Source organism: Choloepus didactylus, chromosome 5, assembly GCF_015220235.1.
Source record: "Choloepus didactylus isolate mChoDid1 chromosome 5, mChoDid1.pri, whole genome shotgun sequence".
NCBI lineage: Eukaryota > Metazoa > Chordata > Mammalia > Pilosa > Megalonychidae > Choloepus > Choloepus didactylus.
This window is the reverse complement of record NC_051311.1, coordinates 138,066,382-138,091,450: the sequence shown is the minus strand read 5'-3', so window position 1 is coordinate 138,091,450 and position 25,069 is coordinate 138,066,382.

Genomic DNA, 25,069 nt, shown 5'->3' with positions numbered 1-25,069 from the left:
TTAGTAAGTCTTAGGGGTTGGTCTCTTAAGTGAGCCTTCAAAGAAAGGAGTTGAGTCCCAGATTGCCTTTCTCCACAAAGATGTGTGCAGTCTCTCCCACTCAGACAGCCAGTCATACAGTGAGGCCTTCATATTAAGTATGTCGACCTGTGCCAGGAACAGAAGGCCAATCTGGACACTACATGCCATTTGGGGGGACTAGGACATTGAGAACTGGAGCTCCTGTCCCTATCTAACTTACAATTATATTGAAGTTGTTCTAGTTACCAATGTGTCTGTCATGTCATTAAATATCATATTGCTTTCATAAAAAGTAAGAATAAAAAATACCATAATTTTGAAAGTTTCACAAATTTTTTTCATTTATCTCAAAAATTGAATGACTCTGTGGTCTCCTTAAAAAGTATGTAAGCTAAATAGAGCAGTGCCCTCCATATTTTCTTTATCTCAAAGCTTTAGACAGTTTAAAATTGGATGTTATCAGCAATTCTTTGGCTAACCCTAGGTATTGCTTAAGAATTGTTCTTGTTGCCTGGATTAGAGCTTTTTTTCAATAATAACCACACATTTTCAAAAGAGGCAGATTTCCTCCTGTGATGATCATTCCTGGAAAAATCTTAGGGCTAGATTGACCACTTCAGTACTGGAGGAGGAATATTTCCATTCTCTTAATTCAGATACTACTCAGACCTCCCAGCACCAGATCTTTAAGAAATCAGCATTGTTATTAAATTTCAAGTTGGTTTCTGTCCTCCATGGGCTTGCTTTCTTTTTTTTTTCTTTTAAGTCAAAATACTGTGGAGCTTGAAGATGTGACTAAGCCCTCAGTTATGCTCATCTATGGAGGGTCCTACCTAGACAGATCCCTACCATGGCCACAATTTTGTGGACATCATTTCTAGAGAAGCCAGGGCAGCATTTGGGAGTGTAACTTTAAGAACCGCCTTCCCCAAATTCAAAAATTGTGATAACAGTCTAATAGGAAGACCATGGTGAAATTCTCATGTACTACCAGAGCATTAGAGTGTAATGTGGTAGTAGCTATCAAAAGCACAAATGTCCAATACATTTTGTCCCTGAAATCCATTTCTCAGCACATACCCTACAGAAAAATGTGTGCGTGAGTGTGTATCAAGAGGATAGATGTAGAAATTCATTCTGTGAACTAATACTTATTATAAATACTTGATATTTATATATCAATTATAATTATACTGATAATTATAATTATTATAATTTTTTATAATATAAAAAATTCAAAACAACTTAAATGTTCACCATAGGAGAGGTCAAATAATTTTGGTGTTTGCTTATGATGGAAAAGTAGGTAGATGTTTTTTAAAAAATAGGTGATTATACTTCTGTTTTGAGTAATGGCAAGCCAGGTTATTCAGAAAAACTCTCTGCATTAGTTAGGGTTCTCTAGGGAAACAGAATCAACAAGAGATATCTATAAATATAAGATTTATAAAAGTGTCTCCCGCAACTGTGGGTATGCATGAGTCCAAATTCTGTAAGGCAGGCAGCAGACTGGCAACTCCAATGAAGATGTTCGATGAACTCCTCAGGCAATGAACTGGCAACTTCGATGAACTCCTCAGGAAATGCTTCACTGGTCAGCCAAAGAAGAAATGGAAGTCCTCTATCTGCCTAGCTTAAAAGTCTTCAACTGATTGGATTAAATCCAGCTGATTGCATTCTCTCATTGTGGAAGACACGCCCTTTGTTGATGTAATCAGTCACAGCTGCAGCCAATTGACTGATGATTTAATAAACCATCCTTCTGGTTTATTAAGCAGCCACAAATGTCCTTGCAGTAAAGGTTAGGCCAGTGCTTGCTTGACCAGACACCTGGGTACCATCATCTGGCCAAGTTGACACATGAACCTAACCATCACACTCTCCCACTGAAAACAACTAAAAATGCTGGATAAAACATTAAAAAAAAAAAAAAAAAAAAAAAAAAATTCCTTTGAAACAAGGAAGATTTGACAAAAGAATAAAAATCCTGCCAAAATCTAAGCAAAAGGGGCACCCAGAGAGATAAGTGTAGTGCGGCAGCCCAATTATGCCCCGAGACCTCAAGTTAATTCCAACAACCTTAAGCTTCTGTCTCTTTGGGTGAGAGAAAAGAATTCCAAGCCCTAGTCCACCTCATGTGGAAAATATAATGGGAGACCCTCACAATAAGAAGGGAACCCGGGTAAACTGAACCAGAAATAAACCCAACCCAATCCCAATTCCAGAGGGAATGCCAGGAAAATTGCTTTCCTGTTGGGCCGAGTAAGGGGAAACCCCATCCTGAGATTTGTTTTGTTTTATTTTTTAACCACAGGTTGGCACCCATAAAGACTTTTTCCTCAAATTTGCATCATCTGGGTGGTCCCAGAAAACCTCAAGTAATGAATTTAATTTAAAGTGGTCCCAGACTCATAGTACACTTAAATTCATGGCAACAACAAAGATAAATCCTTTCTAGAGGGGGCATTTATACCTGGCCTCAAAAAGCCCCTACATATAAATTTTCAAAAGCAGTGAGCAGCACACAGTTAAAAATAACCAAGCACCCAAGGAAAGTAGGCATCATGCACAAAATCAGTGAAAACAATAGAAAGTAGAAATGGACCCACAAATAATCAGATATTGAATCATCAGACATAAACTTGAAAATGTCTGCAGATACAGGAAATATAGAAAGTGATCTGGAAGAACCAATCTGAAACCTAGAAATGAAAACATTAACTGAAATTTAAAACTTAGTAGATGAATTTAATGATGGCATTAGGCACAGAAGAAAGTATACACAATGAAGCAAGAGAGAAAAAGATGGGAAAAATGGAAGAGAGATTAAAAGGCATGAAATATGGAGTAATAAAGTTTAATATTTAATAGAAATGTACTTTAAGAAAATAGCTGCCAATGAGATTATACCCAGTGAAAACAACTTTCTAGAATGAGAGCAATAAAGACACTTGTAAAGAAATAAAAACTGGGAAAATGTATTACCAGCTGACCCTCATGAAAAGAAATTCTAAAGGAAGTACTCCAGTGAGAAGGTAAATGAGCTCAGATGGAGGTTTGAATCCCAAGAAAGAGTGAAATGCAGGGAGGGAGATGACATAAGAATGTCAAGTGAAAGAGGAATGATGGCATTAGAGAATTAGAGGAGAGAAATAAAGATAGAAGTTTGGACAAAATGTTTGGGTGAGCCCAGCCCACACAAGGCTGTCTTTTGCCTGTCTCCCACCGCTTTTTTTTTTATTATTATTATTAAATTCAGTTTTATTGAAATACATTCACACACCATACAATCATCCATGGTATACAATCCACTGTCCACAGTATGATAATATAGTTATGCATTCATCACCACAATCTATCTCTGAACATTTTCCTTACATCAGAAAGAACCAGAAGAATAAACAATAAAAGTGAAAAAAGAACACCCAAATCATCCCCCCATCCCACCCCATCTGTCCTTTAGTTTTTATCCCCATTTTTCTCCTCATCCATACACTAGATAAAGGGGGTATGATCCACAAGGTCTTCACAATCACACTGTCACCCCTTGTAATCTACATTATTATATAATTGTCTTCAGGTGTCCAGACTGCTGGGTTGGAGTTTGGTAGTTTCAGATATTTACTTCTAGCTATTCCAATATATTAAAACCTAAGAGGTGTTATCTATATAGTGCATAAGAATGTCCACCAGAGTGACCTCTTGACTCCATTTGAAATCTCTCAGCCACTGAAACTACTTCGTCTCATTTTGCATCCCCCTTTTGGTCAAGAAGATACTCTCAGTCCCACGATGCCGGGTCCACATTCATCCCCGGGAGTCATATTCTGCATTGCCAGGGAGATTTACAACCCTGGGAGTCGGGTCCCACGTAGGGGGGAGGGCAGCTAGTTCACCTGTCGAGATGGCTCAGTTAGAGAGTCTCCCACCGCTTTTGGAGCAGAATTGACAACTGCATAAATGTTGATTTAATCATAACGAAACCAAAACCACCAGATAGAAGCTGAGAGAAGAGGGGAGAATGATGTTAACTTGTAAGCATTGGTGGGGAGGGGTGCGTCAAACATCCTAAACTGAAAATATGACGAAGGGAACAAAATGAAATCAACACCAACAATATTTAAAATAGTGAGGTCAATTGGTATAAAAGTGATGGTGAATCTTGACAATGAATAAGTTAAAAACTGCAATCCTTAAGTGGAAGTAGGATAGTGAAGAGATAAAGATGCCAACTAGGAAGGCTGGCTGACCATTCGGCTGGACCTTGATTTAGTCACCACCTCTCAAGGTATCATCCTCAATTCTCTATGTCCCAAACCTCGATTTGTCAGTGGACTCGGTAGTGAACAGTCATTTAGGGATTGGCTGTTACTGTCCCTTTGTTAAAGTATAGCCTTTCCAGGAACCAGAAGGCTTGCATCCTTGCATCCACTATTAAGGCCATCTGATGACAACATCAAGATCAAATAAGAATGTTTACACACACACACACACACACACACACACACGTATTTTCTCATATGCAGCTAAAGAAAATCTGGGAAGATGACTTCTGTGTGACTGGCTAGAAGACAGTAGAGGAAGACTTTTCAGTATATATATTCATGAAAGAAGTAGATTTCTACAATGTGTATATATATTCACGAAGGAAGTAGATTTCTACAATGTGTAGAAAGTAGGAACAAGTTCTGTATCCAGTTCCTGGATGAAAACCTCTATTTCATCATGGGAAAGAGGAATGGCCTGTAGTCCTTTGCATGGGTATTCCTGACACTGAATCATACTTTGTTCTGGTCCTTCCCTGTGGGTTTTGTCAGTGACTCTCTCTTATGCTGTCTTAAAGTTTTATCAGACTAACCCATAGCCCCATTCCCTGGGGTAGGCCTGGTGTAGTTGTCACCATAAGGTGGCCAGGCATTCCTCTGACCCTCCCCAAGGTGTGTTAGGTTACTGTCTTCCGTAGCCTTCTGTTCTCCATATGGGCCTCTCTGATGAGGTATCTATGGCAATCTTGTTTCTCTCCAACCATTGACTTTTTTTTCCCCATTTCAACTGCTCTATCATTATTTTAGTTTATTTTTTGTAAGTATGGAATTCAGTGGTTTTTAGTATATTCACAAAGTTGTGCAATCATCACCACTAACTATTTTCAGAATATTTTCATCACCCCCCAAAAAAACCTCTATACTCATTAGGAATAATTTTCCATTCCTTCCTCCCCTTTATCCTGCCTCTCCAAGCTCCTGATAACCACTACTCTATTTTCTGTTTTTATCACCTTGCCTATACTGGATATTTCATTTTAATGGAATCATACTATATTTGACCTTTTGTTTCTGGATTCATTCACTTAGCATAATGTTTTCAAGGTCCATGCTGTAGCATGTATCAGGACTTCATTTTTATGATTGAATAATATTCCATTTTATGAGTATACCATATCTTGCTTATCAGTTCTTCAGCTGATGGAGATATGGTTATTTCCACTTTTTGGCTATTATGAATAATGCTGCTATGGACACTTGTATACACATTTTTCTGTGGACACATTTTCAATTCTCCTGGGTAAACACCTGGGAGTGAGTCGAATTACTGGGTCATATAATAACTCTCTGTTTAAACTTTTGAGGAGGTACCAAACTGTTTTCCAAAGTTGCTGCACCATTTTACATTCCCACCATCAATGTATGAAGATTCCAAATTCTCCACATCTTTGTCAGTTCTTGTTAGTGTCTGGTTGATTTTTAATTTAATTATAGCTATCCTAGTGGTTGTGAAGTGGCATCTCATTGTGGTTTTGATTTGCATTTCCTTAGTAACTAATGATGTTGACCAGCTTTTCATGTGCTTGATGGCTATTTGTATATCTTCTTTGGAGCAATGTCAGTGTAAATCCTTTGCTCATTTTTTTTGTTGTGTTATTTGTCTTTTTATTGTTGAGCTGTAAGAATTCTTTATGTATTCTAGATATAAATCCCTTATCAGATATATGATTTGAAAATATTTTCTTCCATTTTATGGTTTGTCTTTTCACTTTCTTGATGGTGTCTTTTGAAGTACAGAATTTTAAAATTTTGATGAAGTCCAATTTATGGTTTTTCTTTTTTTTTTTTTGTGCTTTTGGGGTCATATGTAGGAAACCATTACCTAATCAAAGGTCATGAAGATTTACCTATACATTTTCTTCTAGGAGTTTTATAGTTTTAACTTTTACATTTAGGTCTTTAATCCATTTTGAGTTAAGTTTTGCATATGGTTAGAGTTAAAGGCCCAAGTTCCTTTTTTCGCATGTGGATATCCAGTTGTCCCAGTACCAATTTGTTGAAAAGACTATTCTTTCCCCCATTTAATTGTCTTGGCATCCTTGTCAATAAGCTGTGAATATAAGGGCTCATTTCTGGGCTCTGAATTGTATTCCATCCATCTATAAATCTATCCTGTGCCGTTATCATAGTGTAATGGTGATTATAACTTGTAGTGAGCTTTGAAATAGGGAAATGTGAGGCCTCCATCTTTTTCTTCTTTTTCAAAATGGTTTTGACTATTCTGGGTCCCTTTCATTTCCATATGAATTTTAGGATCAGCTTGTCAATTCCTGCAAAAGAAAAAAAAAAAAAAAAAGAAGGCAACTGGGTGACGATTGCTGTAGATCAATTTGGGGAGTCTTCCAATCCATGAACATCAGTGTCTTTCCATTTGGTTAGGTTCTTCTTGAATTTCTTTCAGTTATGTTTTATAGCTTTCACCATACAAGCCTTACACTTCTTTTGTTAATTTTTCCCATTTAATTCTTTTTCATGCTATTGTATATGAAATTGCTTTCTTAATTTCATTTTCAAATATTCTTTGCTAGTATATGGAAATACAGTTGATTTTTATATATTGATTTTGTATCCTGCAATCTTGCTGAACTCATTTATTATTCTAAGAGGTTTGTTTCTGTGTGTGTGTATTCCTTAGGATTTTATACACAAAATCATGTCATCTGTGAATAAACAATTGGTTTTTGAATGTTGAATTCACCAGTCAAAAGTCCTGTCTGTATTGGAGTGGTGGAAGTCATACTTGGAAGCAGAAAGACACCCATCTGAATATCCTGTTATTCAGGAGGTGAGGAGCATTTCCATCTTAGGGTATTTACTGGAATCTTGGGTTAAGCAGTGGTTCTCAACTGGGGACAGTTTTGCAGCCTAGGGGATTTGGCAATGTCTGGAGACATTTTTGTTTGTCAGGACCTGGGGTGAGAATGATACTAGCAATCAGGCATGCTGCTAAACATCCTGCAAGACACAAGACAGCCCCCCTCTTCCTCCAAACATAAACAATTATTTGATCCTGATGCTGAGTTTGAGAAACCCAGTTTTTAAGGAATGGGTTCCAAAAAAATGTCCTCTTCCCTCGTGGTGGCTGGGCCATAGTTCTCAAGTCTGCAGGATTCTGAAGAAATTTGAAGTGAAGTTCAGGGAATGAGTTCTTGGCCCACAGTGGCTGCCTGACCGAGACAGAGGTGGGGTGCCAGGCCTCCTGGGTCTGCAAAGGTCAGCGCACGGCACAGAACACACAGCACCAGTGCCGCCGCCCGAGGGCCAGTTGCCGCGGGGATAATTACTATGGCAGAGACGGGGTGGGGGGGGGTGCATATTAGGTTTTGTGGGGGCATGATGCTTATATTATTGGGGGAAGGGGCAGTCTTTAAGGAAAAGAAAATAGAATTAGATACAGGGCCTTGGTAGAGACCCATGCAAATAGCCCTGAAGCTGACGTGTCATTGGCTTTTGGGTAAATCTGCCTCAGGGCAGTAGTGGGTACAGGGCTTGTTGGGAGCATCTGTCAATTGCCTCACCCTTCCTCCTGTTCAGAAGAACACTTTGGCTAATTTGCCTTAAGGAAAATATATGTGGTACAGTATGTTTTATTTTCTCTCTCTCTTTTTTTTTTTTTTTTTTTGGAACTTTTTCTTTGTCAAAAACAATCTAAAGTTCGTCAGTTTGGCTTTAAGATTGAAGCTGACAGTTGCAGAGAGATAAACAACAGCCCTGGACACTTAAAAGCAGGTGCTAAGTGGTTAGTCAGTACACAAATGGCTTTTATAATATATATTTCCAAATGTTAAATGTTGAATTTAATGCTTAAGGAGTAGACTTTGCAAATACAAATAGTCAGGCAACCCATATTGCAATAAAAGCAGTGAAATGTACATTTTTACAGTGCAAAGCATTATTATTTCACATTTATGTAGCACTTTGTATCTGCCGGAGTGTTTTCTATCCGTTAGTTATTTCTGATAATAGCCTTCTGAGGCCAGTTGCAGCGGGTATTACCGTCTTTCAAAGATGACGAGAAAGGGAGAGAGGGTGTCTAAAATGATCCAGAAGGCAGGAAGAGGCAGAAGTCCAGACTCTAAAGAGCAGGAATACTGGAGAAAGGACAAAAGGAAGACATGTCTGAAATGGCTGCAACTGTGACCATCAGAGAAACCTGAATTTCTAGGCTGTGGGGAGGGAGTATCTTTTGGAGTCTGAGAGAGAGAATGTCAGAATCAATAAAAGGACATATTAGTTCCCTCACTTGGTAATAGGCACATGGAATAGAGGGAGGCAGTATTGGCAGGAAATATAAACTGATTTTAAAAGGATGTGGCCAAATTTACGAATATCCAGGGCATAACTAATTATCATGAGAGCGTAAAAGTCCCTCAGTCAGGGTCGGAACAGAAACCCAGTCCCTGTTGCAAATTCCCTTAGTGTTCCTGCCACATGCAGAGTCCAGGCAGGCAGGCAGTGGACCTGAGCCAGGACGGCCAAGCATACGCCATATCTGTGTCACTGACTGGCCAGACCTGAGCAAGTTCCTGCAAACCACTGAGCTCCTCCACAGTCAATTCAGAACCAACTCAGACGTTTAGACTTTCTGGCTGGCTGAAATTCCAGCATCACAGTTATTCATGTTTTGATAAATAATAATAATGGCTGGAATCTAATTCTCAGTAAGTGCCAGTGTTGTCCTAAGCACTTACAGACATTAACTCATTTAATCCTCACAACAACCCTGTGAGAGACAGATGAGAAAGGCCAGAGGGGCTAAATAACATACCCAGGGTCACACAGCTAATAAATACAGAGTCTATACTGTACCCCATGCAGTCAGGCTCCAAGGTCTGTGCTTTAACCTCATCTCTACAATGCCTTTTTAACAGCTTTTAAAATGCTTTTCCATTTTACTATTTATAAATACAATAGCAGTGAACATTTCAGTAGCATTAGAAAAACAGACAAGGAATGAGCAATTTTTAAAGATGGGAGAATAACATTCTTGTCTCCAGGATCATCCATATACTGTACCTACTTCCTCTATGCTCCTAAATTGCTTTGGAATTTATTATTGTACCTGTTATTTTTTGAGTTACAGTTAGTTGGCATTCCAGGAAATATTTCTGTTTTCTTCCATTGGTTTGTGATTTACCTGAGACAGGGGCTTAAAAAAAAAAAAAAAAAAATCTTTGTATCTCCTATAATGTCTTGCACATGGACGACATTCAATACATCTTCACTGATTGAATTTAGTTAAATACTATCAAGGCAATGATCAAAAAATCACTCTGTAGCAATGCTGTCCAATAGAACTTTCTGCAGTGTTGGAAATGTTCTACATCTGCACTGTCTCATGTGGCAGCACCAGCTGCATGTGGCTACTGGGCATTTGAAATGTGGCTAGTGTGACTAAAGAAAATAAATATTTAATTTTTTAATGTTATTTAAATTTAAGTAGGCACAGCTCTATAGTATTAGATTTTCAACCAAATAAATTAATTGAGGCCCACATTTCTAAAAACATTTTCTGAGATCCAGACCCTTTGCTAAAGTCAAGGACCTCATCCTGGCAATCACAGATGGAGCAAAAAAGAATAAAATTGTATTACCTTTTATACAGATTTATGATAATTGTGCATTCAGAGTTTCTCAAGTAAAGTTTTTAAATTATCATGACAAAGATCTATGAAAGTTTAAAATGGGCATACCCTTTGAACCTGCAATTCATCTTCTAGGAATTTCTTCTGTTCTCACCCATGTCACAGGGATAGTCAGTGAAACACGGCTTGTAATAATAGCAAAAGACAATCTAAATGTCCAAATATAGGGAGCAGGTTAATAAATCAGAGAGAGATATGATGACAGAAGCGAAGGTCAGAATGATGTGATTGCTGGCTGGGGGCTGTGAGCCAAGGAATGTGCGCAGCCTCTAGGAGCTGGAAAAGGCAAGGAAACGGATTCTCTCTTAGAGCCTCCAGAAGGAGCCCAGGCCTGCTGACACCTTGATTTAAGCCCTGTAAGATCCATTTCAGACTTCTGACCTCCAGGTATGTAAGATTTTAGAAACTGGAGTTGTTTTAAGCCACTAACTTTGTGTTTCTCCTATAGCAGCAAGAGGAAACCGATACAGGTACTTTCATATACAATGTGATACTTTGCAAGCATTAAAAAGAATAAGGAACACCTAGATGTGCTCATATGGAAAGATCTCCAAGATATATCATTAAATGAAAAAAATCCAGGTCCGAAACAATGTTTATACTGTGCTACCCCTTGGTTACAAAGGATATGCACACACACATATATTTTTGGAAGGCAAAACAAAAAATCAGCAAAAGTGATTGCCTCTGGAAAGGGGATACTGGGGAAAGCAGTGGTCAGTGTCAGAAGGGAAACTGACTTTTCATAGTGCCCTCCTTAAAACTGTAACACATTCTGGGTGACAAGAAAAAGAGACCATACCAAACCCTACTGGCATTTTACAGGTAATGTTGGTGTGAACTTCAGGGAAGAGTAGATAAATAACATTCCCTGACATGAGCAATTAGCTGCTGGGTGTGAAAATTGCTAATGTGTGCCCCAGAGCAGCCAGACTTGAAGGTCAGATGGAAGCAGAGAGAAAAGGCCCCAAGGTCATTGTGGAAAAAATAGCCACTAGTTCCATGTCCAGATTTAGACCATTCAGAAGGAAGAGATTGCTTCTTTCCCAGAAGTATGCTAAGAAGAAAATTTCAGAGGGGATTTTAGTTTTGTGAGCCAGGAACCTAAAACAGGAAACCTAAGAAGGTGGTGGGGTGAGAGCTAATTATTAAATAGTGTGAACTGCTGAAGAAAGGAAGCAGACTGCAGCCTCTCAGCAAACTGCCTCAGTTAGCACCCAAGGCAAGTGAAGTGTCGCCTCTAGTCCTGAAGGCCTCGCTTTCAGCAGGGACCGCACTCCCCTAACTGTGGTGAGGCACCCCCACCCATCCCTGTCCCTAAAAAACAAGTGGATTTCATGGGGAAGCCTGTGGAGCCAGACTGATGTGACCAGAAAAGAGGAGCTTAATTTTGAGGGGATGATATGCATAGCTCTGGGAAAAGGTGAAGGAATTGATTTTCAGTTTAAGTTTGAAGGACAGAGAAACAGCTCATAAAGCTGACCACAATTTGGGAAGCATGGGTGATAACCTCTGACCCGTGGGATCCCGGCCTTTTCAAAGAGAAAAAGAGAAATCTTAAGGTCTCCTAAAAGTATAGTTACTTAACTTTTGAAACAGTATATCTGTAAGATGGGAAGAAATGATGGCACCTACCATTATTTATCCATGTGCAGCACTCACACCCGTGCTTGGCATTCTCTATCTTCCTGCTTGTTGTGGGCTTGACACTCCCTCTGCTACTCACACAGTGCTCACCACAGGCCCCTGTAAGTGCTGCAGCACTATTAGCTCCATCAGTCTTTGTTCCAGCCCTGCACAGTGGGTTCTGTTGTCCTGGTGCCTGAATGACACTTGGCTAGTCTTGTCCCCAGTTTCTAGGAAAGCAACCTCTGAAACTTCAGAATTTCCTGTGAATTTCTCCTATAGTGTCTTTTGTACTTCATGGTGGGCCCAAGACCACACCTGGTAGTTTATATGCTAATACGATGACAGGGTGGGGCTAGCCACACCTTCAGACTTAGTTGTGGGGCTGGACACACTAGAAAGACAAACCTTGTGATTAGGGGGTTGGGGCTTGGGGCCACCATCATATCAGCCCACCTCCCCAACCTCTGGGAGGGTAGAGGTGTCCGCAGATTGAGTTCAACCATGTGTGATTGAGTCTATCAGTCAGGCCTATGTAATGAGATCCCATAGAAACTCGGGATACTTGAAGCCCTAGTGAGCTTCCATAATTGAGAAAATGCACCTCAGTTCCAGGAGGGTGACACATTCTAACTGTGCAGAGAGGACACAGGTGCTTGCACTGAGACCCTTTCAGCCCTTGCATCTCTCCTTTTAACATCTTATTTGTATCCTTTCACTGTAATAAAACTATAATCCTAAGAATAGTGCTTTCAGTGGGTTCTATGAGTCATTCTAATGAATTATTGAACCTGAAGGGGTGGTGGTAAACCCCACATTTGTAGCCAGTTGGCCAGAAGTGCAGGTGGCCTGGGCCCCAAGACTTGTGACTGGCACCTGCCCTCACTCCAGGCATTTAGAGTTTTGGTGTCAGAAGCTGTTTTGGAAACTGTGGAAGTTTTTGCTATCCCTCACAGACCCCATTTTACAGATGGAGAAACCGAGGCACTGAGTGCTCAATCAGCTTGCCCAGGTTATCCAGGAATTCAGAAGCAGAGGAAGGACTTGAACCCAGGTAGTTTGCCACCACCAACTGTGTTCTTAACCACTAAGCAATTCACCCTCTTGTGGTAGGTGTTGAAAAAAATGGTAGTGTGTTTGTTGTGATAATAGTGACTTCAGTGGTGATAGTGACATGACGGTGGTAAGGGGCTTAGGGGCCTCCACCAGAGGGGACCAGATGTCGCTATTGCCTCCTGCCCCAGTGAAGGTTCCTGCATGGCCGAAGGGGGGTGGGAGGAGCCAGCAAAAGGGACCATGTCTGGAGATAGATCAGGGGAGCCTGAGGTGCCCTGTGCTGCCTAGTCCACCCCACACCAGTTCCCAGCTCAGGCTGGAGGAGGTCTGTGGGGGGCTGGTGTGGCCCCAGGGCAGGACCGAGTACAAAATGGCACTGTGGTGGCACAGGGACCCTACAAGAACCATAAGGACTCTCCAGGTGGGACTCCCAGGATGGGCCTTGACATTGGCAGGTAACAGAAGCAGTTATAGAACCATCAGCAATTCCCTCTCTTGTCTGGGTCAGAAGGAAGAGATTTTGTGAGCCAGGGCCCAGAACATGAACTTCCTTTCTCATATCTACTTTGACTACACACCTAGAATGGTGGTCTGGGGGCACACCTGCTACACCTCTCATTGAGGTCTGTGACACACTGAGGTGGCTCTTTGAATTAAATGCAGTTTTAAAAGCTGACTACAGTTAAGATTAAGAAACCACAGGAGAGTTAAATGTTTATAAACTACACCATTACTAAAATGACTACAGTATTAAAGGACATTGCTCTGATAATTAATTTAATAACTGGCAGAGCATGGACAATGTTCTTGTTTTAGGAAAAGGGCTCATTTATTTGCCAAGCTGGTATATCAGACCTGCTTAAGTTGAACTCATTTTTTTTTTCCTGCCTTAATCTTTAGTTTGCTCTAGTTTTGTGCATCTAAAAAATGCTTTTTGGAAGTGGTACTTTACAAAATGTTCTAGCATGCAACTGACGTGTTTTTTGTTTCTATAAACATTTTCTTTTGGCAAAAAACTTGGTTTTTATTAATCAAACGATGATTCAGGGAAACAAAATAGGAGTGGAAAATCGAATGGGGGATAGAGATTCGGTGGGAATGATATCCTCCACGGTGATAATTTTTGTTGCTCCTTTCACACTGCAATGATATTTCCACTGGTAATGGTGGTGGTGGTGGTGGTGGTGGTTGGGGCTGGTGGTGGGGGTAGACTGGAAAACTATCCCTAGTCCAAGCCCAGATGGAGAAAGGCAGATGCAGTGAGAAGAATCCATGCACTGATTATAGAATATTTTACACCTGCCAAAAGATCTTGGCATTTAGATTCGGAGGGCCTGATTAAACACCGGGTAACTAAACAGTTAGGCCTATGAGACTCCCGTGTAAAAGGCAGGAGGATGTCTCATATTTGTTCCAACATATTGCCATGGATGTCTCCTTGCTGCTATGACAACAGGCTGTGAGCTCTATATTATGACCCGCAGACCTCAAACTCTATTCTACCCTGTGGACTTCCTGACTCTACCTTGGAGGTTGAGTAGAAGGCCTTGCCCTGTCACCTAGCCCCTGACACCATAATGGATTTTTCAGCTTGTTAGAACCTTTAAAGCTTAGTCTTTCACGATCCAGGCCAGGGAAACTGAAAGTTGCACACATATCTGTTGTACAGCCTTCTGTTCAAAGACAATTATAAAATGTTGAACAGATCAATTAGAGGATTATACTAAATGATTATTTAGAATAACAGAATTGCATTCTACTATGAGTAGCAGAAACCTGAGAAATAGTGGTTTAAATAAGACAGGGATTTATTTTCCTCTCACAAAATGAGAATTCCAGAGGTAGGTAGTTCAGGGCTGATAAGGTAGTTCCAACACATCATCCCTAAAATATAGCTTCATTCTCATGTTTATAAGATAGTTGCTGGAACTCCAGCTATCTCATCATGCTTTTGGAAGCAGAGAAGAGCCAAGTACAAAAGGGGCTTAGCAGTTGAGTCAGAAGCCCCATCCAACCCAACTTGCACTTACATCTCAATAGCCAGCACTTAGTCATTTGGCTACCTCTATCTGAAAGGGAGGCTGGGAAATGAGTTTAATCTGGATGCATTGCTTCCCCTGAAAAAATCTGTTACTAAGGAACAGGAGGAAAACAGATTGAATAGGCACCTTGGAGTCTCTGCTACAAGATGTCTGTGAATGGATGAAAATGTGAATTGCTGAAAGTGACTGAATATAACATGGCAGGAACGCGGCACAGAAGAAGCCAACGTCTCTCGAGATTTTTTCATTAGTGTTCAAAAGCCGACAGATAATACTGACAGATAATAATACCACTATTCTAGCATGTATATAACAAGCCTACACAATAGGAGGTGAGTGACATTAAAATAGGGAACATAGGAACCAAGTCATGGGATTATGGTCCCCCAGCCCAAGGATGGAACACATGAAAGGTGACAAAGGAGTATGTTGGGTGCTTCCTGAATGGACATGCATATTTTTGTGGGTTTGCTTATTTTTTTAATAAATGCATATTTAAATGAGAATATCATGTCAGTTAAATTCATATCAACTCTCCTTCCACCATCTTTGAATGAGTCCTTCATGTCTAACAAGCTGGTGCCATTGGTTAATGAAGTCAAATATAATAAATTTTTCAGATAACTGAAACTTTCTTAAAAACAGCAATTAACAAAAAATAAGCCAAATATTAATGGAATCTTGTTAAATCTGACTGTTTCATCAGTATATGTTGAATAATTTAATGTAATGGAACATTTTTGGCTGGCTGCTACTGATGTAGGAAACAATCTTTCCTATCACAGCAATATTTCACATCCCTTCACCATCTGCCTCACACACACACCAAACACACACTCCTATATGAGGGAAGGACATTTTCGTGGAGTGTTGAGGTCTTCCTATTTCATGGAGGACAGTTTAGAACCAGCAGGCACTTGGGTTACACTAGCATTTTCTTTATAATTTAAGATAACGGAAATGTTTTTACCTCTGAATTGGTTCTCCAAATTGCCATGCTACCTGGGTTCTTAGCTTTTGTGTGTGTATACCTTTTTTATATGTCTTATTCTATCAGAAACCTTTAATTGCTGTTTGTAAAACCAGAACATCTTGTTTATTAGCCTGTGGCAAAGTAAAAGTAAAAGACTTTGGGAACTGTCACACATTGAGGTTGGGTATATAATTGAGAAACCCGTTGGGAAAATGGTTTGGCAGCATCTACTAAAAGTGAATATACACATATTTGTGGACAGAATGTCCTTCAACTTAAGTGAAACAGCTTTATCCACACCCACCATGCTGGGACCCGCTCCTGCCTGACCTCCCCTATGACAATTTAGGCCCATTTCTGACACACGTCTCCCACTTTGTCCTCCCCCACCAGCTGATCTTGGGTCGCCTGCCCCAGCCCATCAGAGGCATGCTCACAACTCTGAACCTCAGTGGGAGAGACTAGGAGACTTGAGCAGCTCTCACTAAGGTCTCCGAACATTGAAAAATTTTCCACCCCTTCTCTAGAAACCTTCAAACTGTATCCTATTTAGAACTACTTCACCATCAGTATCTAATACTATAAATCCCAGCACAAACTAGCTTATACAATAAAGGTGAGTTACTGGCTCATGTAACCGCAAAGCCCATGGAATGTGAGCCTCAGGCACAATCCTATCTGAGCTCCAGTTCAGTTCCTTTAATCTCTTAACTCTGTTCTGCTATGTTGCTTTGTCCTCAGGCAGGGTCCCTCATGGTCACAAGATGGCTGCAAGAGCAAGTGGACCACATGCTTCCTTTTGCATGGAGGAGGAGGAATGAGCAGGACTCTATCCAGATAACCACTGAATAAACGCTCTGAGCTTTAACTCTGATTGCACCGTTTGGCCATGTGCCCACCTCCTGAATCAATCCTTTTGGCAGTAAAACTCCATCTGCCTGCAGAGCTGAAGCCCCAAGCCCTAGCCACACAAAAACAAAAACAAAAACAAACCAAACTAAACCAAACTCTTGTTGCTTCTTTCCCCACTCTTAAGGGTGCCCACTCTTACTATGTCTATGTAAAAGGATCCACTCAAACATTTCCTATCAACATGGAAGTGACTTTACATCCTCACGATGTCCTAGATATAGCAATGGTTGTCAATTTTTAATGCCAACTTCCCTCCTATACTTAAGGTCCTGCCTCACTGCTGTTACAGACTGTAACATCCATTCTCTTCTTAAAAAAATCTAATGAAATTTGGATAGAAAGGATGACCACATGTCAGAGCATTTGCAGCACTGGATTCAGGGATAATAATAATAATTCTCATCTTTGATTAGCATTTTACAGTTTTCACATGCAGTATCTCATTTCATCCCCAAGAACTGGGTAGGATCTGTACCGTCATATCCAATTGGCAGATGATGAAATCTGAGTGAGATTAAGTGACTTACCCAAGGTCGAGCGCTTTGTAAGTGGCAGAGCTGATATTCGGATCTAGGTCTTTTTGATGTTGAACTTTTTTTTTTTTTTTATTAAATTCAGTTTTATTGAAATACATTCACACACCATACAATCATCCATGATATACAATCCACTGTCCACAGTATGATATCATAGTTACGCGTTCATCACCACAGTCTATTTCTGAACATTTTCCTTACATTTGATGTTGAACTTTTGTGGGTGACCTTTCCTCTGATTTGTTTTGGACCAGGGTACACAATAAGAAAGAAAAGAAATATGCAAATATGACTGTAGTTCAGAGGTATGGGAGGCTGCATTGGTGTTGCTAAAAAGGAGGGATTTTTCTGCTGCAGAACTTTGGCATGCAGCAAAGAAAGAACGGAAAAAATCTTCTCAACTTTTGCTTCTGCCTTTTTTTCTCTCTCTTTCACAATTTCCTTTTTCTTAACTGTGTGTTTCTTTCTCAAATTATTTTCTCTGGTGCAACTTTCTCAAATACAATACCACTTTCCTTGCCTAGGCCATATTCATGAATCAGTCCTAAAAAGGAACCTGGAGCAGAGGAGTGCGGGTTAGTGGGGAAAGGTTGTGTGTGTGTGTGTGTGTGTGTGTGTGTGTGTGTGTGCGCGCGCGCGCGCGTGTGTGTGTGTGTGCGCACGCGCGCGCGTAATGAGAATGGGGATGGTGAAAGAAACAGAAAAGAGAAAGAAACTATAATTATGAGTTGGTTCTGAAACCCAAGATTAATTGTAATCTCTTTGAAATATTAGATGGCTATATACATGTTTAAAGAAAACTAATGCGTTCAAGGCAATGTGATTTTGAACTGCAGACGCAGGAGTGGGTGCACCCAAATATTTGGAAGCCCAAACCTACCAACTGGAGGATATTGTTAATTATTTTTAAATATGGCTGGAGACTGGTCAGGTAACTGTAAAACATTATATAAAGCACTCATTTTAGATAAATTTGGAGTATGTGCATTGGGAGTACTTAGTTTTCTTATGACTTTGATCTGCTTTGGGAAATACAGAAAGAAATTGAGAACCGAGAAGTGTGAGAGCCTAGAAGACAGGCCTTACTATTTCTTCTCTATGGATATGACCATTACCCGGGCAGCTCTGACAGCATCTTAGAGATCTGTATAAGGCACAGGAAGTCCTTTTGAATATTTTGCACCAAGAATTAGGTTGTATCTAATCTCATGGTCATGAGAAATTTAGAAATAATCAATCCAGATACTTTGGGGATGTTGTGGCTGTAAAAGTAATCTAATTTTTGCACTGGCATGGAAGGAAAAACAGAGGTTGCAAACTACTGGACACGTGGACCAAATGTGGCTTGCAGATGGGTCTTGTTTGCCTTCGAATGTTTTAAGAGAACAGTGCTCTCCAATTCACCACTAGTTCCCATTCATACAATATATTAATGTGTACTCACGCAGAGCCTTTTTCTCTCCAGTTTGAGACTTCTGAAATCAGAAAAGTCATTAAATAAATGAGGCACTAAAGAGAAGAAAGAATCATTTATGTTGGCAAAAACATGATGAGATAAAAATTACAGAAAGGTAAGTGTAGTTATAAAACCAAGGAGAAAAATCCTTCCTTGAGGAATTACTGGAATGTGGATCAGTTTTCTGAAGTAAATGAGACTAGTACTGGAAAAGAAGGGATTATGTTGCAGAGTCCTTTGCAACGGTGTTCAGTGGGGCTGTTTGCTCTGTGACTCTGGGAACTAAAACTGCAACAGAAAATTTGATTATGCCAAACAGTTGGCTGAAAGCAGGATGATTACAGTCATTACACAACAAGAGACAAATAACATGACACAGGTATATTGGATCACCTTTCAACATGATGGGTGAGGCCTGTGCTCCCCATCCCAACCCCGAAATTAATAGGAGAAAGGCACAGGGTGAAGGTTAAACCAAGAAACAGCTGAAGAGCAAAAACGGGTATCTTTTAAAAAGCTCTATAAAGTTTGGTTTTGAAATAAGATAACTAAGTTCAGGAGAGTTTAGCAACGGCAATGAAAAGAAACTTCCAAAGGAAAAGGAAAAAGGAAAAGGACAGCCAAGAGCCTCAGTATCTGATAAAGGCCAGAGGCCTCTCCATCACTGACACCCCATCCTAACCTTCAGTACCCTCTCCTAAGTACATTTTGCCCCTCTATCTTAGAGTCTGTGGTATATGTGAGTGACAGTCCTGCCAAGCCCAACTTCTCCCCCAGATTCAAGGGGAGCAACAGAAAATGTTCTACAACATTCAAACTCAAGGATGGATATTATGTAAAGAGTCAGGATTCTAGTGTCAGACCCGAGTTCGAATCCCAGCTCCAGCATTTATTAGCTTTATGGACCTTAGCAAGATACCTTATTTCTCTGGGTCTTGCTTTTTCTCGTCCGTAATTTGGGCATAATAATATCTGCCTACCTTACAGGATTTAATAACTGACATATGTTAAGGCATCCAGTCTGAAGCCTGACACAATAGTAGGCATTCAAAGAATGGGGATAATCATTATTTAAAATAATCATCAAAAATGAACTTGAACATCTGTGAAAGGGAAAGGTATTGGAGTCAATCGTCAAGTAAAAGAAGAGCTAGTGTCAAATCTCCTGTCATGGCTGAATGCCTCCTGCTTATCTCCGTCCAGTTGAACAGCTTTGTCTACATCAGCAGAAACCAAGGAACCACTGTGGTCAAAACCAGTGAGACAGGCCTTTCCTGAGTGCCTGTTACAGGCACAGCAGGGAACCCTGTGCTAGACCTTAAAGAGGTCTCGCCCAAGGTTGGGCCACAGTCATGGGAAGGTATAACTGCTATAATCTATCCCACCTAAAAGATGACTGAAGACTAGCTTTCATTGATACCACTTAAGAGAAGAACAGTAACAAATTGTTAGAAATTGCTTGAGCATTTAAAACTGAAATCTTTAGCACATGGCTTTACCACCATGCTGAGCTATACCCCCATACAACATTTATTGAGCACTATCTGCAGGCACGATGAAAGATTGTCTCTTTTCTCAAGAAGACCACAATCAGGTGCAGTGATCTCAAAAGCAGAATGCATTCACCTCAGGATATGGGTGAGACTATCCTCTGGGGGGTGGGATGAAGATATTAGACCTTCTATTTCCATTACAAAGTCATCTTAAAATGTCTGATTTGTTTTGTAATGTACATACCATATCTGAATAGTAATGCCCATATATCATTTATAAATTAAAATATATTCATGGGATTAGGTTCTGCATTTTTTTAAATTTATGGGTTCTTGATTATAAAGATCTGGGAACTATTGGTCTAAAAGAAAAGAAGACCAGTAAACCCAATCCTCAAAATTAGTGCAGAGAAACCTTGGCCAGAGCACAGAATATAAGCATCCACTTTAGCAAGGAAAAGAGGAGGCACAGTGTAGGGATGGCTTCCTGGAGGAAGTGACAGGCTGAGTTTTGTTACTGAAGTGTGTTTGGCAGGGGGAGAGGGAAGAGTGCTCCAGACAGGCCACATATCTACATGCAAAGGCAATCAGATTATGGTTATTGAAGAGTATGTGGCTTATTCTGATGGTGAAAGTTTACCGTGGAGGGATTCTACAGGGGAGGATGAGCCCATGGAAGAGTATTCCTAATTTGATCCTCTAGCCCAGTCTCCTTTGACCCTTACCTGAGCTCGAGAGGAAAAGGATTGCAATAATGAGGAAAGAAAGAAAGGTGTTAGCAGCTTTTGCAGCGAGAGAAAACCCTCAACATTGGACAGTGCTGTGTGGGCATTGATAATGACAAATCTCTACGTAAAGGTTGTGCAGTCTTTGACAAGCATCAGTGTCTTAGTGGCTCTGTAACAGTCAATGACAGCAGGAGTTTCCACCTGAGTGAGTCAAAGCAGGAAAGGAGAAAAATGCAGACACCAGAGTAGCCAAGAGGATGGTATGTTGTGGAGTCCAAGTGAGCCATGCCTTGCAGGCTCCTAGAACCTATTCAGGAGGGGCTAGCAAGGCATCTGGTGTTCCGCCTTGTAAGGAGGGACTGTGCTTGACTTCTTCAAATTGTATCCCTCCTATCTTGCAGTGGATCAGGAAGGCAGGGTTGCACAAATCCTGGAGGCATCACCTAGGCAGTTGCCTATATAAATAATGCCTTCTGGAGTTACACAACAGGAGCCTTGAGCCTTGCATAGATGTCCAATCAAGATATGTTAAAAGAACAAATGAAATAGTGATTGCGTGGCTGCTGTTCTGACCTTACTTTAAACCTCAGGCTGGGTTGGCCTGAGAAGCAAATTTGGGTTTAGAGCTATTGTTCTGGTGGCAGTGTGGCACATTAGAGCAGGGGAGTCAACCGAGGAAGCTTAGAACTGCAGTCATTGGCTGGGTGTTTTGCTAATTTAGTTTTGGAGGAATCCTACAAGGAACATGGAAACGAAACAGCTAGGTATGTAGTCAGTAGGGCAGAAGGGATAACGCCCACGAGAATTGGTGTACATTACCCATTCTATGGCCAATCCTTAATTCTTAATTATTGGTAAAATGAGGGTGGGGGACAAAATGAAAATTAATCACTGCATCAGTCAGGGTTCTCCAGAGAAACAGAACCAATAGGATATATATATATATATATATATATATATATATATATATATATATATATATATAAATGAATTGGTCCACATAATTGTGGGGGCTGGCAACTCTGAAATTTGTAGATCAAGCTGGCAAGCTGGAACTTGGGCAACTGCTGATGCTGTAGTCTTGCGTTTGAAGTTTGTAGGACAGGCTGGCAGTCTGGAAACTCAGACAGAAGTAAATGTTGTAGTCTTGAGGTAGAATTTCTTCTTTTCTGGGAAACCTCAGTTTTTGCTCTTAATGCCATTGACATTGGATTGGCCCACTCACAACTGACTGCAGATGCTGAAATACCTCCACAGCAACAACTAGGCCAGTGTTTGACCAAACAGCTAGGCACCATAGGCCAGCCAAATTGACACATGAAAGTAACTATCAGAATCACCAAAGAACAAGTCAGTCAATTCATTTCTGAGCTGCAGTGAAATACAAAGAACTTGACTTGGTGGCATAAATATTAAACAAGAAAATCTGGAATAGAGGTCTTCCTCTGAAGGTGGGGGCCTAAAGAAAACGTCTGCTGAAGCAAAGGTGATTGAAGTGGTCCCTGACTCTTTAAGAGCCAGGAAGCACCAGACATTGTTCGAAGAGGCCATGAAGACTCGCATTAGCCAAAGAAGACCTGGGTCCATGAGCTGCTTGTTCTAGATAGTGGTAGCAGTAAAGGAATGCCCCAAACCATTGAAGAGCATTTTTATATCTAGTAAACCTGAAAAGCAGGACCTGGGAAATGACCCAGAAAACCTGAGAAAGCTAGAGTTCAAAGCAATATAGAGAGTTAAATTCAAAATAGAATCCAGTGTTCATATAGATCCTTTTGCTGTGCTAACAGATGTCCACATGGGGCACAGGAAGTGCACTGTCTTGATTATGAGTGTATCCCCAAATTAACCAAATCCTATATGTGGAGGCCAGACAGCTGAATGAAATAGAATCCTTCAGTGGCCTTGATGGGCTCCAACAGACTACTGGATGCAGACCTTCCTGCCCTGTCCTATCAAGTGGGCTGGATTTTGGGAGATTTCTACTGGATCCCAAATCATCTGTAACACTAAGTACCATGTTTATGGGACCATACTTTGTCTGGACTTACACACTGGGTGGTACGGTGCTCCAAGGAGATGCAAATGGTTTCCAAGAGAAAGTGTCTTAAGTGCAGGCAACATTTTTAGGCCACTGCCACTATCACAGCCTCTGACTTCACAGTTTTCTCTCTCTCAGTCCCTTTACCTTGAAATACTTCACTACCCAAGTGAGACAGATGAATGTTTTCTTCAAGTACCAAGGTATATGGGTCATCACTTTCTCTTGAATGTAATAGGCAAAAATGTTTGTTTTATATATTTTTATAGCCTGGATGTTGGCTTTATCTTTAGGGTCAGCCAGTTTGAATGTATTATGTCCCCCCAAATGCCATTATCTTTGATGTAATCTTGTGTGGGCAGACCTATCAGTGTTAATTAGATCATAATTCTTTGAGTGATTCCAAGGAAATGTGCCCCACCTAACTGTAGGTGATAACTCTGATGAGATAATTTCCATGGAGGCATGGCCCCACCCATTCAAAGTGGGCCTTGATCAGTGGAGCCATATAAATGAACTGACAAACAGAAGGAACTCAGTGCAGCTGAGAGTGGCATTTTGAAGAGGAGGTACAGCCAAGAGGGACATTTTGAAGAAAGCACAGGAGCTGCAGATGAGAGACAGTCTGAAGATGGCTGTTGAAAGCAGACTCTTGCTCCGGAGAAGCTAAGAGAGGACAAATACCCCAAGTGCAACTAAGAGTGACATTTTTGAGGAACTGCAGCCCAGAGAGGAACGTCCTGAGAGAAAGCCATTTTGAAACCAGAACTTTGGAGCAGACACCAGCCACATGCCTTGCCAGCTAACAGAGGCTTTCCGGACACCATTGGCCATCCTCCAGTGAAGGAACCGATTGCTGATGTGTTACCTTGGACATTTTATGGCCTCAAGACTGTAACTGTGTAACCAAATAAACCCCCTTTTATAAAAGCCAATCCATTTCTGGTGTTTTGCATTCTGGCAGCACTAGCAAACTAGAACACCCTTGAAACAAACAGTTTAAAATGTAAGTACACAAAGGTAAACATGCCATTGTAAAACATTTTTTAAAAGTTTTCTTGTGGATAGGAAGTCTTTGTTCTTTTATTGTCTAAAGAATTTCTGAATGCATAGTGAATGCAGAGAAGAAACTGGCTGTGTGTACCTGGGAGAACTCACTTCTGCCTTTGCTCTTAGTTTACACATCTACAAAATCAGCAGGTTTGATGGCCAGAGTATCTTCCAGGTATAAAAGGCCCTGATCACGTATCTCATATAAAGACCAGAAACGCCTAGAGTGTTCAGAATTAAAAAAATAATAATATGAGGAGAATATTCAATATGCAAAGCTTCAGTGATATATGAAGAATTAGAAGATGGGCTATTTCATGCAAAAAAAAACCAACTCTACAAAATAGTAATAATTGTTCATGGTGAAGAAAATAATTTTGAATCTTAAAAATCAAGTCACATTCTATGAGTTATGTGGGCTCAATTCATTAAAAAAAAAATGTATTTATCAGATTTGGCCTACCAAGGTTTTGTTTCAAGAATAGTGCAAGTGACAGCAGGTACATTAGTGGAACCCAGTCCCCTCACTTCCTTCTTCTTTCACCTGCACATTTTCTGTGCTTTCCACCTCTGAGTTCTCTTGCCTGAACCATTTCTGTTCTTTTCTGTACTTTCTCTGGAGTTAAAAATTCCACATAGACAGTTTTTCCTTCAGAGGACAGAGCTGCTACTTCTCTAAAGCATTCGGGTGCTTCCCAGATGTTGAGGATCAGGGGTGCCTAACACTCATCTCTAGGGGGAGGCTGCTTCAGCCAGCTTTGGCTGAAGCTTTTGCATTGCATCTCCACGTCACTCCATGTGGCCTATGCCTGCCAGCTCTCCACTGAAGGCCTTCCCAGACTGGGCAGCTGAATGCACTGCACAGCAGCCAAAATTCTAATTCAAGATCTAGGATTCTAACTCCTGCTTTTTAGATCTTTGTCGGGCCCTGGCCCAGTGTCCCAACAACCAGGTCCCTGGCTCATTATCAGGCCCACCGGGGCCCTGCCCCTACTGGCCCCAGGAGACAATTCTTGGCACCAAAATAAACAACACAACTGCTCCAGCCCCACCCAACTCACCTCCCATCTCAGCGTGAGTTGGTCACCCTGTGAGCTGGGAGACAGAAAAGATGGGTGAGAAGGCAAATGCCACTCCCAATCGCTATGGCTGTAAGATTGTAAAACTT